Source organism: Poecilia reticulata, chromosome 18 (genome assembly GCF_904066995.2).
Source record: "Poecilia reticulata chromosome 18, P_reticulata-male-v2, whole genome shotgun sequence".
NCBI classification, from domain to species: domain Eukaryota; kingdom Metazoa; phylum Chordata; class Actinopteri; order Cyprinodontiformes; family Poeciliidae; genus Poecilia; species Poecilia reticulata.
Window position 1 is genome coordinate 14,548,716 of NC_088847.1, and position 14,388 is coordinate 14,563,103.

Sequence of the window (14,388 nt, forward strand, 5' to 3'; positions counted from 1 at the left end):
ACAGCTGTAGTTGTGGTTGGAGCAGCTGTTGTTGTGGTTGGAGTTGCTGTTATTGTGGTTGGAGCTGCTGCTGTTGTGGTTGGTGCTGCTGTTGTGGTTGGAGTTGCTGTTGTTGTGGTTGGGACAGCAGTGGTTGTGGTTGGAGCCGTTGTGGTTGTAGCCGCTGTTGTTGTGGTTGGAACAGCTGTTGTTGTGGTTGGAGCAGCTGTTGTTGTGGTTGGATCAGCTGTGGTTGTGGTTGGAACAGATGTTGTGGTTGGAGCTACTGTGGTTGTGGTTGATGCCGCTTTGGTTGTGGTTGGGGTAGCTGTGGTTGTGGCTGGAGCAGCTGTTATTGTGGTTGGAGCTGTTGTTGTGGTTGGGACAGCTGTAGTTGTGGTTGGAGCAGCTGTTGTTGTGGTTGGAGCAGCTGTTGTTGTGGTTGCATCAGCTGTGGTTGTGGTAGAAGCTGCTGTTGTGGCTGCAACAGCTGTTGTTGTGGTTGGAGCTGCTGTTGTTGTGGTTGGAGCAGTTGTTGTGGTTGGGACAGCTGTAGTTGTGGTTGGAGCAGCTGTTGTTGTGGTTGGAGTTGCTGTTATTGTGGTTGGAGCTGCTGCTGTTGTGGTTGGTGCTGCTGTTGTGGTTGGAGTTGCTGTTGTTGTGGTTGGGACAGCAGTGGTTGTGGTTGGAGCCGTTGTGGTTGTAGCCGCTGTTGTTGTGGTTGGAACAGCTGTTGTTGTGGTTGGAGCAGCTGTTGTTGTGGTTGGATCAGCTGTGGTTGTGGTAGAAGCTGCTGTTGTGGCTGCAACAGCTGTTGTTGTGGTTGGAGCTGCTGTTGTTGTGGTTGGAGCAGTTGTTGTGGTTGGGACAGCTGTAGTTGTGGTTGGAGCAGCTGTTGTTGTGGTTGGAGTTGCTGTTATTGTGGTTGGAGCTGCTGCTGTTGTGGTTGGAGCTGCTGTTGTGGTTGGAGTTGCTGTTGTTGTGGTTGGGACAGCAGTGGTTGTGGTTGGAGCCGTTGTGGTTGTAGCCGCTGTTGTTGTGGTTGGAGCAGCTGTTGTTGTGGTTGGAGCAGCTGTTGTTGTGGTTGCATCAGCTGTTGTTGTGGTTGGAGCTGCTGTTGTTGTGGTTGGAGCAGTTGTTGTGGTTGGGACAGCTGTAGTTGTGGTTGGAGCAGCTGTTGTTGTGGTTGGAGTTGCTGTTGTTGTGGTTGGAGCTGCTGCTGTTGTGGTTGGTGCTGCTGTTGTGGTTGGAGTTGCTGTTGTTGTGGTTGGGACAGCAGTGGTTGTGGTTGGAGCCGTTGTGGTTGTAGCCGCTGTTGTTGTGGTTGGAACAGCTGTTGTTGTGGTTGGAGCAGCTGTTGTTGTGGTTGGATCAGCTGTGGTTGTGGTTGGAACAGATGTTGTGGTTGGAGCTACTGTGGTTGTGGTTGATGCCGCTTTGGTTGTGGTTGGGGTAGCTGTGGTTGTGGCTGGAGCAGCTGTTATTGTGGTTGGAGCTGTTGTTGTGGTTGGGACAGCTGTAGTTGTTGTTGGAGCAGCTGTTGTTTTGGTTGGACTTGCTGTTGTTGTAGTTGGGACAGCTGTTGTTGTGGTTGGAACAGCTCTTGTTGTGGTTGGAGCAGTTGTTGTGGTTAGGGCAGCTGTAGTTGTGGCTGGAGCAGCTGTTATTGTGGTTGGAGCTGTTGTTGTGGTTGGGACAGCTGTAGTTGTGGTTGGAGCAGCTGTTGTTTTGGTTGGACTTGCTGTTGTTGTAGTTGGGACAGCTGTTGTTGTGGTTGGAACAGCTCTTGTTGTGGTTGGAGCAGTTGTTGTGGTTAGGGCAGCTGTGGTTGCGGTTGAGACAGCTGTTGTGGTTGAGACAGCTGTTGTTTTGGTTGGAACAGCTGTTGTGGTTGGCCCTACAGTGGTTTTGGTTGATGCCGCTGTGGTTGTGGTTGGGGCAGCTGTTGTTGTGGTTGGAGCAGCTGTTGTTGTGGTTGGAGCAGCTGTTGTTGTGGTTGGAGCTGCTGTTGTTGTGGTTGGAGCAGCTGTTGTTGTGGTTGGAGCAGCTGTTGTTGTGGTTGGAGCTGCTGTTGTGGTTGGAGCAGCTGTTGTTGTGGTTGGAGCAGCTGTTGTTGTGGTTGGAGCAGCTGTTGTTGTGGTTGGAGCAGCTGTTGTTGTGGTTGGATCAGCTGTGGTTGTGGTAGAAGCTGCTGTTGTGGCTGCAACAGCTGTTGTTGTGGTTGGAGCTGCTGTTGTTGTGGTTGGAGCAGTTGTTGTGGTTGGGACAGCTGTAGTTGTGGTTGGAGCAGCTGTTGTTGTGGTTGGAGTTGCTGTTATTGTGGTTGGAGCTGCTGCTGTTGTGGTTGGAGCTGCTGTTGTGGTTGGAGTTGCTGTTGTAGTGGTTGGGACAGCAGTGGTTGTGGTTGGAGCCGTTGTGGTTGTAGCCGCTGTTGTTGTGGTTGGAACAGCTGTTGTTGTGGTTGGAGCAGCTGTTGTTGTGGTTGGAGCAGCTGTTGTTGTGGTTGCATCAGCTGTGGTTGTGGTAGAAGCTGCTGTTGTGGCTGCAACAGCTGTTGTTGTGGTTGGAGCTGCTGTTGTTGTGGTTGGAGCAGTTGTTGTGGTTGGGACAGCTGTAGTTGTGGTTGGAGCAGCTGTTGTTGTGGTTGGAGTTGCTGTTATTGTGGTTGGAGCTGCTGCTGTTGTGGTTGGTGCTGCTGTTGTGGTTGGAGTTGCTGTTGTTGTGGTTGGGACAGCAGTGGTTGTGGTTGGAGCCGTTGTGGTTGTAGCCGCTGTTGTTGTGGTTGGAACAGCTTTTGTTGTGGTTGGAGCAGCTGTTGTTGTGGTTGGATCAGCTGTGGTTGTGGTAGAAGCTGCTGTTGTGGCTGCAACAGCTGTTGTTGTGGTTGGAGCTGCTGTTGTTGTGGTTGGAGCAGTTGTTGTGGTTGGGACAGCTGTAGTTGTGGTTGGAGCAGCTGTTGTTGTGGTTGGAGTTGCTGTTGTTGTGGTTGGAGCTGCTGCTGTTGTGGTTGGAGCTGCTGTTGTGGTTGGAGTTGCTGTTGTTGTGGTTGGAGCTGCTGTTGTTGTGGTTGGGACAGCAGTGGTTGTGGTTGGAGCCGTTGTGGTTGTAGCCGCTGTTGTTGTGGTTGGACCAGTTGTTGTTGTGGTTAGAGCTGCTGTTGTTGTGGTTGGAGTTGCTGTTGTTGTGGTAAGAGATGCTGTTGTGGTTGGAGCCGCTGTTGTTGTGGTTGGACCAGTTGTTGTTGTGGTTAGAGCTGCTGCTGTTGTGGTTGGAGCTGCTGTTGTTGTGGTAAGAGATGCTGTTGTGGTTGGAGCCGCTGTTGATGTGGTTGGAGTTGCTGTTGTAATTTGGACAGCTGTGGTTGTGGTTGCAGCAAATGTAGTCGTGGTTGAAGCTTCTGTTGTTGTGGTTGGAGCAGGTGTGGTTGTGGCGGGAGAAAGTGTTGTCGTCGGAGGAACTGTGGATGTAGTTTGATATGAGCATTAGTGAGGCAGCATTGAATCACTCTAAATTTCAAGAATTTTGGTAATGTACAGAATTAGAAATGGATGGGTATATTGTACTTTGCTTACCATATTCTCCAATGCGAACCGTTGACGCTTGCACCGAGAATTCAGCTATGTTTGGTGCCTCATTTATTAAAACATTTTCGATATCTTGATCACTAGGAAGATTTGTTGCTTGAAATTCAAGGTCCAGCGTGTTGATAACTGATCCTCTTCTGCAAATATATAGAAACAAAAACTAATTTAGACACAAGTCTCATTTAGAATACATAAATGTGTTTTTTTTATTTCAGTACCTGAATGACACAATTGTCAACCTCAAGAATGATGAAAATGCTTGTCTGTAGAGGGCATAAAGCTGCAAAGAAATGATGTGAAATTAATTATTTCCTTTCTGTTTTACAATGTTATATCTCAGAATTTGAAGTAGTAAAAACATGTTGTCATCTGATTTCAAAACATTGAGAAAGTATGTAATTAACACCATCAATTACATTATTTGAGTGGAAAAGGATCATTGTATTTTCTTATTACATTATTTTGTTTTGGGGAAAAAAACTGGGGTCCAAATGGCCATGTTCTCTAAAGAATGTTTATACTTCCTTAGTCTTGATAAAAAGATCTGCCTTGCCTATCTAAATTCTGAAGAAGGGTATTATTGATACAAGATCACAATACGAGGACTGTTGTTATACCAATGTTAGACAGTATAATGTTATCTGATAAGAAAAAAGTAGAAAAAATTGGGAGATTAAGAAAGTAAAACTTACACGATTCCACAAACGTTGGGACCGATTGTTGAAAGCAGTTGAAGAACTGATTTCAAGATCGCTGGAAAAGGTATCATCAGGAGACCTGAAGGTCATCCGGCGGACAACTCTCATTTCAGTTGTGCCAACGGTAGTTGTTGCTGTTGTAGAAATTGTGGTGGTGGAAGGAACAGCCGTTGTTGTTGGAGCTGCTGTTGTTGTGGTCAGAGCTGCTGTAGTTGTGGTTGGAGTTGCTGTTGTTGTGGTTGGAGTTGCTGTTGGTGTGGATGGAGTTGATGTTGTTGTGGTTGGAGCAGTTGTTGTGGTTGGAGCTGCTGTTGTTGTGGTTGGAGCAGCCGCTGTTGTGGTTGGAGCAGCTGTTGTTGTGGTTGGAGCAGCTGTTGTGGTTTGAGCAGCCGATGTTGTGGTTGGAGCAGTCGTTGTTGTGGTTGGAGCAGCCGTTGTTGTGGTTGGAGCAGTCGTTGTTGTGGTTGGAGCAGTCGTTGTTGTGGTTGGAGCAGCCGTTGTTGTGGTTGGAGCAGCCGTTGTTGTGGTTGGAGCAGCCGTTGTGGTTGGAGCACCTGTAGTGGTTGGAGCTGTTGTTGTTGTGGTTGGAGCAGCTGTTATTGTGGTTGGAGTTACTGTTGTTGTGGTTGGTGCTGCTGTGGTTGTGGTTGGAGTAGCCGATGTTGTGGTTGGACTAGTTGTAGTGGGAGCTGCTGCTGTTGTGGTTGGGAGAGCTGTTGTTGTTGGAGTTGCTGTTGATGTGGTGGGTGCCGCTGTTATTGTGGTTGGAGCTGCTGTTGTTGTGGTTGGGACAGCTGTTGTCGTGGTTGGAGCTGCTGTTATTGTGGTGGGAGCAGCTGTTGTTGTGGTTGGAGCAGCTATTGTTGTGGTTGGAGCCGCTGTTTTGGGTTGAGCAGCCGATGTTGTGGTTGGAGCAGTCCTTGTTGTGGTTGGAGCAGTCATTGTTGTGGTTGGAGCAGTTGTTGTTGAGGTTGGAGCTGCTGTTGTTGTGGTTGGAGTAGCCGATATTGTGATTGGACTAGTTGTGGTGCTGGGAACTGCAGTTGTTGTTGTTGGGAGAGCTGTTGTTGTTGGAGCTGCTGTTGATGTGGTGGGAGCCGCTGTTGTTGTGGTTGGAGCTGCTGTTGTTGTGGTTGGAGAAGCCGATGTTGTGGTTGGGATAGCAGTTGTTGTGGTTGGGACAGCTGTTGTCGTGGTTGGACTAGTTGTTGTTGTGGTTGGAGCAGCCGTAGTTGTGGTTGGAGCAGCCGTTGTTGTGGTTGGAGCAGCCGTAGTTGTGGTTGGAGCAGCCGTTGTTGTGGTTGGAGCCGCTGTGGTTGTGGTTGGAGCTGCTGTGGTTGTGGTTGGGAGAGCTGTTGTTGTTGGAGCTGCTGTTGATGTGGTGGGTGCCGCTGTTGTTGTGGTTGGAGCTGCTGTTGTTGTGGTTGGAGTAGCCGATGTTGTGGTTGGAACAGCAGTTGTTGTGGTTTGGACAGCTGTTGTCGTGGTTGGACTAGTCGTTGTTGTGGTTGGAGCAGCCGTAGATGTGGTTGGATCAGCCGTTGTTGTGGTTGGAACAACCGTTGTTGTGGTTGGAGCAGCCGTAGTTGTGGTTGGAGCCGCTGTGGTTGTGGTTGGAGCAGCCGTTGTTGTGGTTGAAGCAGCCGTAGTTGTGGTTGGAGCAGCCGTAGTTGTGGTTGGAGCAGCCGTTGTTGTGGTTGGAGCCACTGTGGTTGTGATTGGAGCAGCTGTGGATGTGGTTGGGAGAGCTGTTGTTGTTGGAGCTGCTGTTGATGTGGTGGGTGCCGCTGTTGTTGTGGTTGGAGCTGCTGTTGTTGTGGTTGGAGTAGCCGATGTTGTGGTTGGAACAGCAGTTGTTGTGGTTGGGACAGCTGTTGTCGTGGTTGGACTAGTTGTTGTTGTTGTTGGAGCAGCCGTAGTTGTGGTTGGATCAGCCGTTGTTGTGGTTGGAACAACCGTTGTTGTGGTTGGAGCAGCCGTAGTTGTGGTTGGAGCAGCCGTTGTTGTGGTTGGAGCCGCTGTGGTTGTGGTTGGAGCTGCTGTGGTTGTGGTTGGGAGAGCTGTTGTTGTTGGAGCTGCTGTTGATGTGGTGGGTGCCGCTGTTGTTGTGGTTGGAGCTGCTGTTGTTGTGGTTGGAGTAGCCGATGTTGTGGTTGGAACAGCAGTTGTTGTGGTTGGGACAGCTGTTGTCGTGGTTGGACTAGTTGTTGTTGTGGTTGGAGCAGCCGTAGTTGTGGTTGGATCAGCCGTTGTTGTGGTTGGAACAACCGTTGTTGTGGTTGGAGCAGCCGTAGTTGTGGTTGGAGCAGCCGTTGTTGTGGTTGGAGCCGCTGTGGTTGTGGTTGGAGCTGCTGTGGTTGTGGTTGGAGCTGCTGTTGTTGTGGTTGGACTAGTCGTTGTGGTTGTTGGAGCAGCCGTAGTTGTGGTTGGAGCAGCCGTTGTTGTGGTTGGAGCAGCCGTAGTTGTGGTTGGAGCGTCCGAAGTTGTGGTTGGAGCTGCTGTGGTTGTGGTTGGAGCTGCTGTGGTTGTGGTTGGAGCTGCTGTGGTTGTGGTTGGAGCTGCTGTGGTTGTGGTTGGAGCCGCTGTGGTTGTGGTTGGAGCTGCTGTGGTTGTGGTTGGGAGAGCTGTTGTTGTTGGAGCTGCTGTTGATGTGGTGGGAGCCGCTGTTGTTGTGGTTGGAGCTGCTGTTGTTGTGGTTGGAGAAGCCGATGTTGTGGTTGGGATAGCAGTTGTTGTGGTTGGGACAGCTGTTGTCGTGGTTGGACTAGTCGTTGTTGTGGTTGGAGCAGCCATAGATGTGGTTGGATCAGCCGTTGTTGTGGTTGGAACAACCGTTGTTGTGGTTGGAGCAGCCGTAGTTGTGGTTGGAGCCGCTGTGGTTGTGGTTGGAGCTGCTGTGGTTGTGGTTGGAGCTGCTGTTGTTGTTGTTGGAGCTGCTGTTGTTGTGGTTGGAGTAGCCGATGTTGTGGTTGGGACAGCCGTTGTTGTGGTTGGAGCCGCTGTGGTTGTGGTTGGAGCTGCTGTGGTTGTGGTTGGGACAGCTGTTGTTGTTGGAGCTGCTGTTGATGTGGTTGGTGCCACTGTTGTTGTGGTTGGAGCAGCCGTTGTTGTGGTTGGAGCAGCCGTAGTTGTGGTTGGAGCAGCCGTTGTGGTGGTTGGAGCCGCTGTGGTTGTGGTTGGAGCTGCCTTGGTTGTGGTTGGGAGAGATGTTGTTGTTGGAGCTGCTGTTGATGTGGTGGGTGCCACTGTTGTTGTGGTTGGAGCTGCTGTTGTTGTGGTTGGAGTCGCCGATGTTGTGGTTGGAACCGCAGTTGTTGTGGTTTGGACAGCTGTTGTCGTGGTTGGACTGGTCGTTGTTGTGGTTGGAGCAGCCGTAGATGTGGTTGGATCAGCCGTTGTTGTGGTTGGAACAACCGTTGTTGTGGTTGGAGCAGCCGTAGTTGTGGTTGGAGCAGCCGTTGTTGTGGTTGGAGCCGCTGTGGTTGTGGTTGGAGCTGCTGTGGTTGTGGTTGGAGCTGCTGTTGTTGTGGTTGGAGCTGCTGTTGTTGTGGTTGGAGTAGCCGATGTTGTGGTTGGGACAGCAGTTGTTGTGGTTGTTGGAGCAGCCGTAGTTGTGGTTGGAGCAGCCGTTGTTGTGGTTGGAGCCGCTGTGTTTGTGGTTGGAGCTGCTGTGGTTGTGGTTGGGAGAGCTGGTGTTGTTGGAGCTGCTGTTGATGTGGTGGGTGCCGCTGTTGTTGTGGTTGGAGCTGCTGTTGTTGTGGTTGGAGTAGCCGATGTTGTGGTTGGGACAGCTGTTGTTGTGGTTGGGACAGCTGTTGTTGTGGTTGGACTAGTCGTTGTGGTTGTTGGAGCATCCGTAGTTGTGCTTGGTGTAGCTGTTGTTGTGGTTGGAGCAGCCGTAGTTGTGGTTGGAGCAGCCGTTGTTGTGGTTGGAGCCGCTGTGGTTGTGATTGGAGCTGCTGTGGTTGTGGTTTGGAGAGCTGTTGTTGTTGGAGCTGCTGTTGATGTGGTGGGTGCCGCTGTTGTTGTGGTTGGAGCTGCTGTTGTTGTGGTTGGAGTAGCCGATGTTGTGATTGGAACAGCTGTTGTTGTGGTTGGAGCAGCCGTTGTTGTGGTTGGAGCCGCTGTGCTTGTGATTGGAGCTGCTGTGGTTGTGGTTGGGAGAGCTGTTGTTGTTGGAGCTGCTGTTGATGTGGTGGGTGCCGCTGTTGTTGTGGTTGGAGCTGCTGTTGTTGTGGTTGGAATAGCCGATGTTGTGCTTGGAACAGCAGTTGTTGTGGTTGGGACAGCTGTTGTCGTGGTTGGACTAGTTGTTGTGGTTGGAGCAGCCGTAGTTGTGGTTGGATCAGCCGTTGTTGTGGTTGGAACAACCGTTGTTGTGGTTGGAGCAGCCGTAGTTGTGGTTGGAGCAGCCGTTGTTGTGGTTGGAGCCGCTGTGGTTGTGGTTGGAGCTGCTGTGGTTGTGGTTGGAGCTGCTGTTGTTGTGGTTGGACTAGTCGTTGTGGTTGTTGGAGCAGCCGTAGTTGTGGTTGGCGCAGCCGTTGTTGTGGTTGAAGCAGCCGTAGTTGTGGTTGGAGCAGCCGTAGTTGTGGTTGGAGCAGCCGTTGTTGTGGTTGGAGCCGCTGTGGTTGTGGTTGGAGCTGCTGTGGTTGTGGTTGGAGCTGCTGTTGTTGTGGTTGGACTAGTCGTTGTGGTTGTTGGAGCTGCCGTAGTTGTGGTTGGAGCAGCCGTTGTTGTGGTTGAAGCAGCCGTAGTTGTGGTTGGAGCAGCCGTAGTTGTGGTTGGAGCAGCCGTTGTTGTGGTTGGAGCCGCTGTGGTTGTGGTTGGAGCTGCTGTGGTTGTGGTTGGGAGAGCTGTTGTTGTTGGAGCTGCTGTTGATGTGGTGGGTGCCGCTATTGTTGTGGTTGGAGCTGCTGTTGTTGTGGTTGGAGTAGCCGATGTTGTGGTTGGGACAGCAGTGGTTGTGGTTGGGACAGCTGTTGTTGTGGTTGGACTAGTCGTTGTGGTTTTTGGAGCAGCCGTAGTTGTGGTTGGAGCAGCCGTTGTTGTGGTTGAAGCAGCCGTAGTTGTGGTTGGAGCAGCCGTAGTTGTGGTTGGATCAGCCGTTGTTGTGGTTGGAGCCGCTGTGGTTGTGGTTGGAGCTGCTGTGGTTGTGGTTGGGAGAGCTGTTGTTGTTGGAGCTGCTGTTGATGTGGTGGGTGCCGCTATTGTTGTGGTTGGAGCTGCTGTTGTTGTGGTTGGAGTAGCCGATGTTGTGGTTGGAACAGCAATTGTTGTGGTTGGGACAGCTGTTGTCGTGGTTGGACCAGTTGTTGTTGTGGTTGGAGCAGCCGTAGTTGTGGTTGGAGCAGCCGTTGTTGTGGTTGAAGCAGCCGTAGTTGTGGTTGGAGCAGCCGTAGTTGTGGTTGGAGCAGCCGTTGTTGTGGTTGGAGCCGCTGTGGTTGTGGTTGGAGCTGCTGTGGTTGTGGTTGGGAGAGCTGTTGTTGTTGGAGCTGCTGTTGATTTGGTGGGTGCCGCTGTTGTTGTGGTTGGAGCTGCTGTTGTTGTGGTTGGAGTAGCCGATGTTGTGGTTGGGACAGCTGTTGTTGTGGTTGGACTAGTCGTTGTGGTTGTTGGAGCAGCCGTAGTTGTGGTTGGAGTAGCCGTTGTTGTGGTTGGAGCAGCCGTAGTTGTGGTTGGAGCAGCCGTTGTTGTGGTTGGAGCCGCTGTGCTTGTGATTGGAGCTGCTGTGGTTGTGGTTGGGAGAGCTGTTGTTGTTGGAGCTGCTGTTGATGTGGTGGGTGCCGCTGTTGTTGTGGTTGGAGCTGCTGTTGTTGTGGTTGGAATAGCCGATGTTGTGCTTGGAACAGCAGTTGTTGTGGTTGGGACAGCTGTTGTCGTGGTTGGACTAGTTGTTGTGGTTGGAGCAGCCGTAGTTGTGGTTGGATCAGCCGTTGTTGTGGTTGGAACAACCATTGTTGTGGTTGGAGCAGCCGTAGTTGTGGTTGGAGCAGCCGTTGTTGTGGTTGGAGCCGCTGTGGTTGTGGTTGGAGCTGCTGTGGTTGTGGTTGGAGCTGCTGTTGTTGTGGTTGGACTAGTCGTTGTGGTTGTTGGAGCAGCCGTAGTTGTGGTTGGCGCAGCCGTTGTTGTGGTTGGAGCAGCCGTAGTTGTGGTTGGAGCAGCCGTAGTTGTGGTTGGAGCAGCCGTTGTTGTGGTTGGAGCCGCTGTGGTTGTGGTTGGAGCTGCTGTGGTTGTGGTTGGAGCTGCTGTTGTTGTGGTTGGACTAGTCGTTGTGGTTGTTGGAGCTGCCGTAGTTGTGGTTGGAGCAGCCGTTGTTGTGGTTGAAGCAGCCGTAGTTGTGGTTGGAGCAGCCGTAGTTGTGGTTGGAGCAGCCGTTGTTGTGGTTGGAGCCGCTGTGGTTGTGGTTGGAGCTGCTGTGGTTGTGGTTGGGAGAGCTGTTGTTGTTGGAGCTGCTGTTGATGTGGTGGGTGCCGCTGTTGTTGTGGTTGGAGCTGCTGTTGTTGTGGTTGGAGTAGCCGATGTTGTGGTTGGAACAGCAATTGTTGTGGTTGGGACAGCTGTTGTCGTGGTTGGACTAGTTGTTGTTGTGGTTGGAGCAGCCGTAGTTGTGGTTGGAGCAGCCGTTGTTGTGGTTGAAGCAGCCGTAGTTGTGGTTGGAGCAGCCGTAGTTGTGGTTGGAGCAGCCGTTGTTGTGGTTGGAGCCGCTGTGGTTGTGGTTGGAGCTGCTGTGGTTGTGGTTGGGAGAGCTGTTGTTGTTGGAGCTGCTGTTGATGTGGTGGGTGCCGCTGTTGTTGTGGTTGGAGCTGCTGTTGTTGTGGTTGGAGTAGCCGATGTTGTGGTTGGGACAGCTGTTGTTGTGGTTGGGACAGCTGTTGTTGTGGTTGGACTAGTCGTTGTGGTTGTTGGAGCAGCCGTAGTTGTGGTTGGAGTAGCCGTTGTTGTGGTTGGAGCAGCCGTAGTTGTGGTTGGAGCAGCCGTTGTTGTGGTTGGAGCCGCTGTGCTTGTGATTGGAGCTGCTGTGGTTGTGGTTGGGAGAGCTGTTGTTGTTGGAGCTGCTGTTGATGTGGTGGGTGCCGCTGTTGTTGTGGTTGGAGCTGCTGTTGTTGTGGTTGGAATAGCCGATGTTGTGGTTGGAACAGCAGTTGTTGTGGTTGGGACAGCTGTTGTCATGGTTGGACTAGTTGTTGTGGTTGGAGCAGCCGTAGTTGTGGTTGGATCAGCCGTTGTTGTGGTTACAACATCCGTTGTTGTGGTTGGAGCAGCCGTAGTTGTGGTTGGAGCAGCCGTTGTTGTGGTTGGAGCCGCTGTGGTTGTGGTTGGAGCTGCTGTGGTTGTGGTTGGAGCTGCTGTTGTTGTGGTTGGACTAGTCGTTGTGGTTGTTGGAGCAGCCGTAGTTGTGGTTGGAGCAGCCGTTGTTGTGGTTGGAGCAGCAGTAGTTGTGGTCGGAGCAGCCGTAGTTGTGGTTGGAGCAGCCATTGTTGTGGTTGGAGCCGCTGTGGTTGTGGTGGGAACTGCTGTGGTTGTGGTTGGGAGAGCTGTTGTTGTTTGAGATGGTGTTGATGTGGTGGGTGCCGCTGTTGTTGTGGTTGGAGCTGCTGTTGTTGTGGTTGGAGTAGCCGATGTCGTGGTTGGGACAGCTGTTGTTGTGGTTGGGACAGCTGTTGTTGTGGTTGGAATAGTCGTTGTGGTTGTGGTTGGAGCTGCTGTGGTTGTGGTTGGAGCTGCTGTTGTTGTGGTTGGAGTAGCCGATGTCGTGGTTGGGACAGCTGTTGTTGTGGTTGGGACAGCTGTTGTTGTGGTTGGAATAGTCGTTGTGGTTGTTGGAGCAGCCGTAGTTGTGGTTGGAGTAGCCGTTGTTGTGGTTGGAGCAGCCGTAGTTGTGGTTGGAGCAGCCGTTGTTGTGGTTGGAGCCGCTGTGCTTGTGATTGGAGCTGCTGTGGTTGTGGTTGGGAGAGCTGTTGTTGTTGGAGCTGCTGTTGATGTGGTGGGTGCCGCTGTTGTTGTGGTTGGAGCTGCTGTTGTTGTGGTTGGAATAGCCGATGTTGTGCTTGGAACAGCAGTTGTTGTGGTTGGGACAGCTGTTGTCGTGGTTGGACTAGTTGTTGTGGTTAGAGCAGCCGTAGTGGTGGTTGGATCAGCCGTTGTTGTGGTTGGAGCAGCCGTTGTTGTGGTTGGAGCAGCCGTTGTTGTGGTTGGAGCAGCCGTTGTTGTGGTTGGAGCAGCCGTTGTTGTGGTTGGAGCCGCTGTGGTTGTGGTTGGAGCAGCTGTTGTTGTGGTTGGAGCTGCTGTTGTTGTGGTTGGACTAGTCGTTGTGGTTGTTGGAGCAGCCGTAGTTGTGGTTGGAGCAGCCGTTGTTGTGGTTGGAGCAGCAGTAGTTGTGGTTGGAGCAGCCGTAGTTGTGGTTGGAGCAGCCATTGTTGTGGTTGGAGCCGCTGTGGTTGTGGTGGGAACTGCTGTGGTTGTGGTTGGGAGAGCTGTTGTTGTTTGAGATGGTGTTGATGTGGTGGGTGCCGCTGTTGTTGTGGTTGGAGCTGCTGTTGTTGTGGTTGGAGTAGCCGATGTCGTGGTTGGGACAGCTGTTGTTGTGGTTGGGACAGCTGTTGTTGTGGTTGGAATAGTCGTTGTGGTTGTGGTTGGAGCTGCTGTGGTTGTGGTTGGAGCTGCTGTTGTTGTGGTTGGAGTAGCCGATGTCGTGGTTGGGACAGCTGTTGTTGTGGTTGGGACAGCTGTTGTTGTGGTTGGAATAGTCGTTGTGGTTGTTGGAGCAGCCGTAGTTGTGGTTGGAGTAGCCGTTGTTGTGGTTGGAGCAGCCGTAGTTGTGGTTGGAGCAGCCGTTGTTGTGGTTGGAGCCGCTGTGCTTGTGATTGGAGCTGCTGTGGTTGTGGTTGGGAGAGCTGTTGTTGTTGGAGCTGCTGTTGATGTGGTGGGTGCCGCTGTTGTTGTGGTTGGAGCTGCTGTTGTTGTGGTTGGAATAGCCGATGTTGTGCTTGGAACAGCAGTTGTTGTGGTTGGGACAGCTGTTGTCGTGGTTGGACTAGTTGTTGTGGTTGGAGCAGCCGTAGTTGTGGTTGGATCAGCCGTTGTTGTGGTTGGAACAACCGTTGTTGTGGTTGGAGCAGCCGTAGTTGTGGTTGGAGCAGCCGTTGTTGTGGTTGGAGCAGCCGTTGTTGTGGTTGGAGCCGCTGTGGTTGTGGTTGGAGCTGCTGTGGTTGTGGTTGGAGCTGCTGTTGTTGTGGTTGGACTAGTCGTTGTGGTTGATGGAGCAGCCGTAGTTGTGGTTGGAGCAGCCGTTGTTGTGGTTGGAGCAGCAGTAGTTGTGGTTGGAGCAGCCGTAGTTGTGGTTGGAGCAGCCATTGTTGTGGTTGGAGCCGCTCTGGTTGTGGTTGGAACTGCTGTGGTTGTGGTTTGGAGAGCTGTTGTTGTTTGAGCTGGTGTTGATGTGGTGGGTGCCGCTGTTGTTGTGGTTGGAGCTGCTGTTGTTGTGGTTGGAGTAGCCGATGTTGTGGTTGGAACAGCAGTTGTTGTGGTTGGGACAGCTGTTGTCGTGGTTGGACTACTCGTTGTTGTGTGTAGAGCAGCCGTAGTTGTGGTTGGATCAGCCGTTGTTGTTGTTTTAACAACCGTTGTTGTGGGTGGAGCAGCCGTAGTTGTGGTTGGAGCAGCCGTTGTTGTGATTGGAGCCGCTGTGGTTGTGGTTGGAGCTGCTGTGGTTGTGGTTGGAGCTGCTGTTGTTGTGGTTGGACTAGTCGTTGTGGTTGTTGGAGCAGCCGTAGTTGTGGTTGGCGCAGCCGTTGTTGTGGTTGAAGCAGCCGTAGTTGTGGTTGGAGCAGCCGTAGTTGTGGTTGGAGCAGCCGTTGTTGTGGTTGGAGCCGCTGTGGTTGTGGTTGGAGCTGCTGTGGTTGTGGTTGGAGCTGCTGTTGTTGTGGTTGGACCAGTCGTTGTGGTTGTTGGAGCTGCCGTAGTTGTGGTTGGAGCAGCCGTTGTTGTGGTTGAAGCAGCCGTAGTTGTGGTTGGAGCAGCCGTAGTTGTGGTTGGAGCAGCCGTTGTTGTGGTTGGAGCCGCTGTGGTTGTGGTTGGAGCTGCTGTGGTTGTGGTTGGGAGAGCTGTTGTTGTTGGAGCTGATGTTG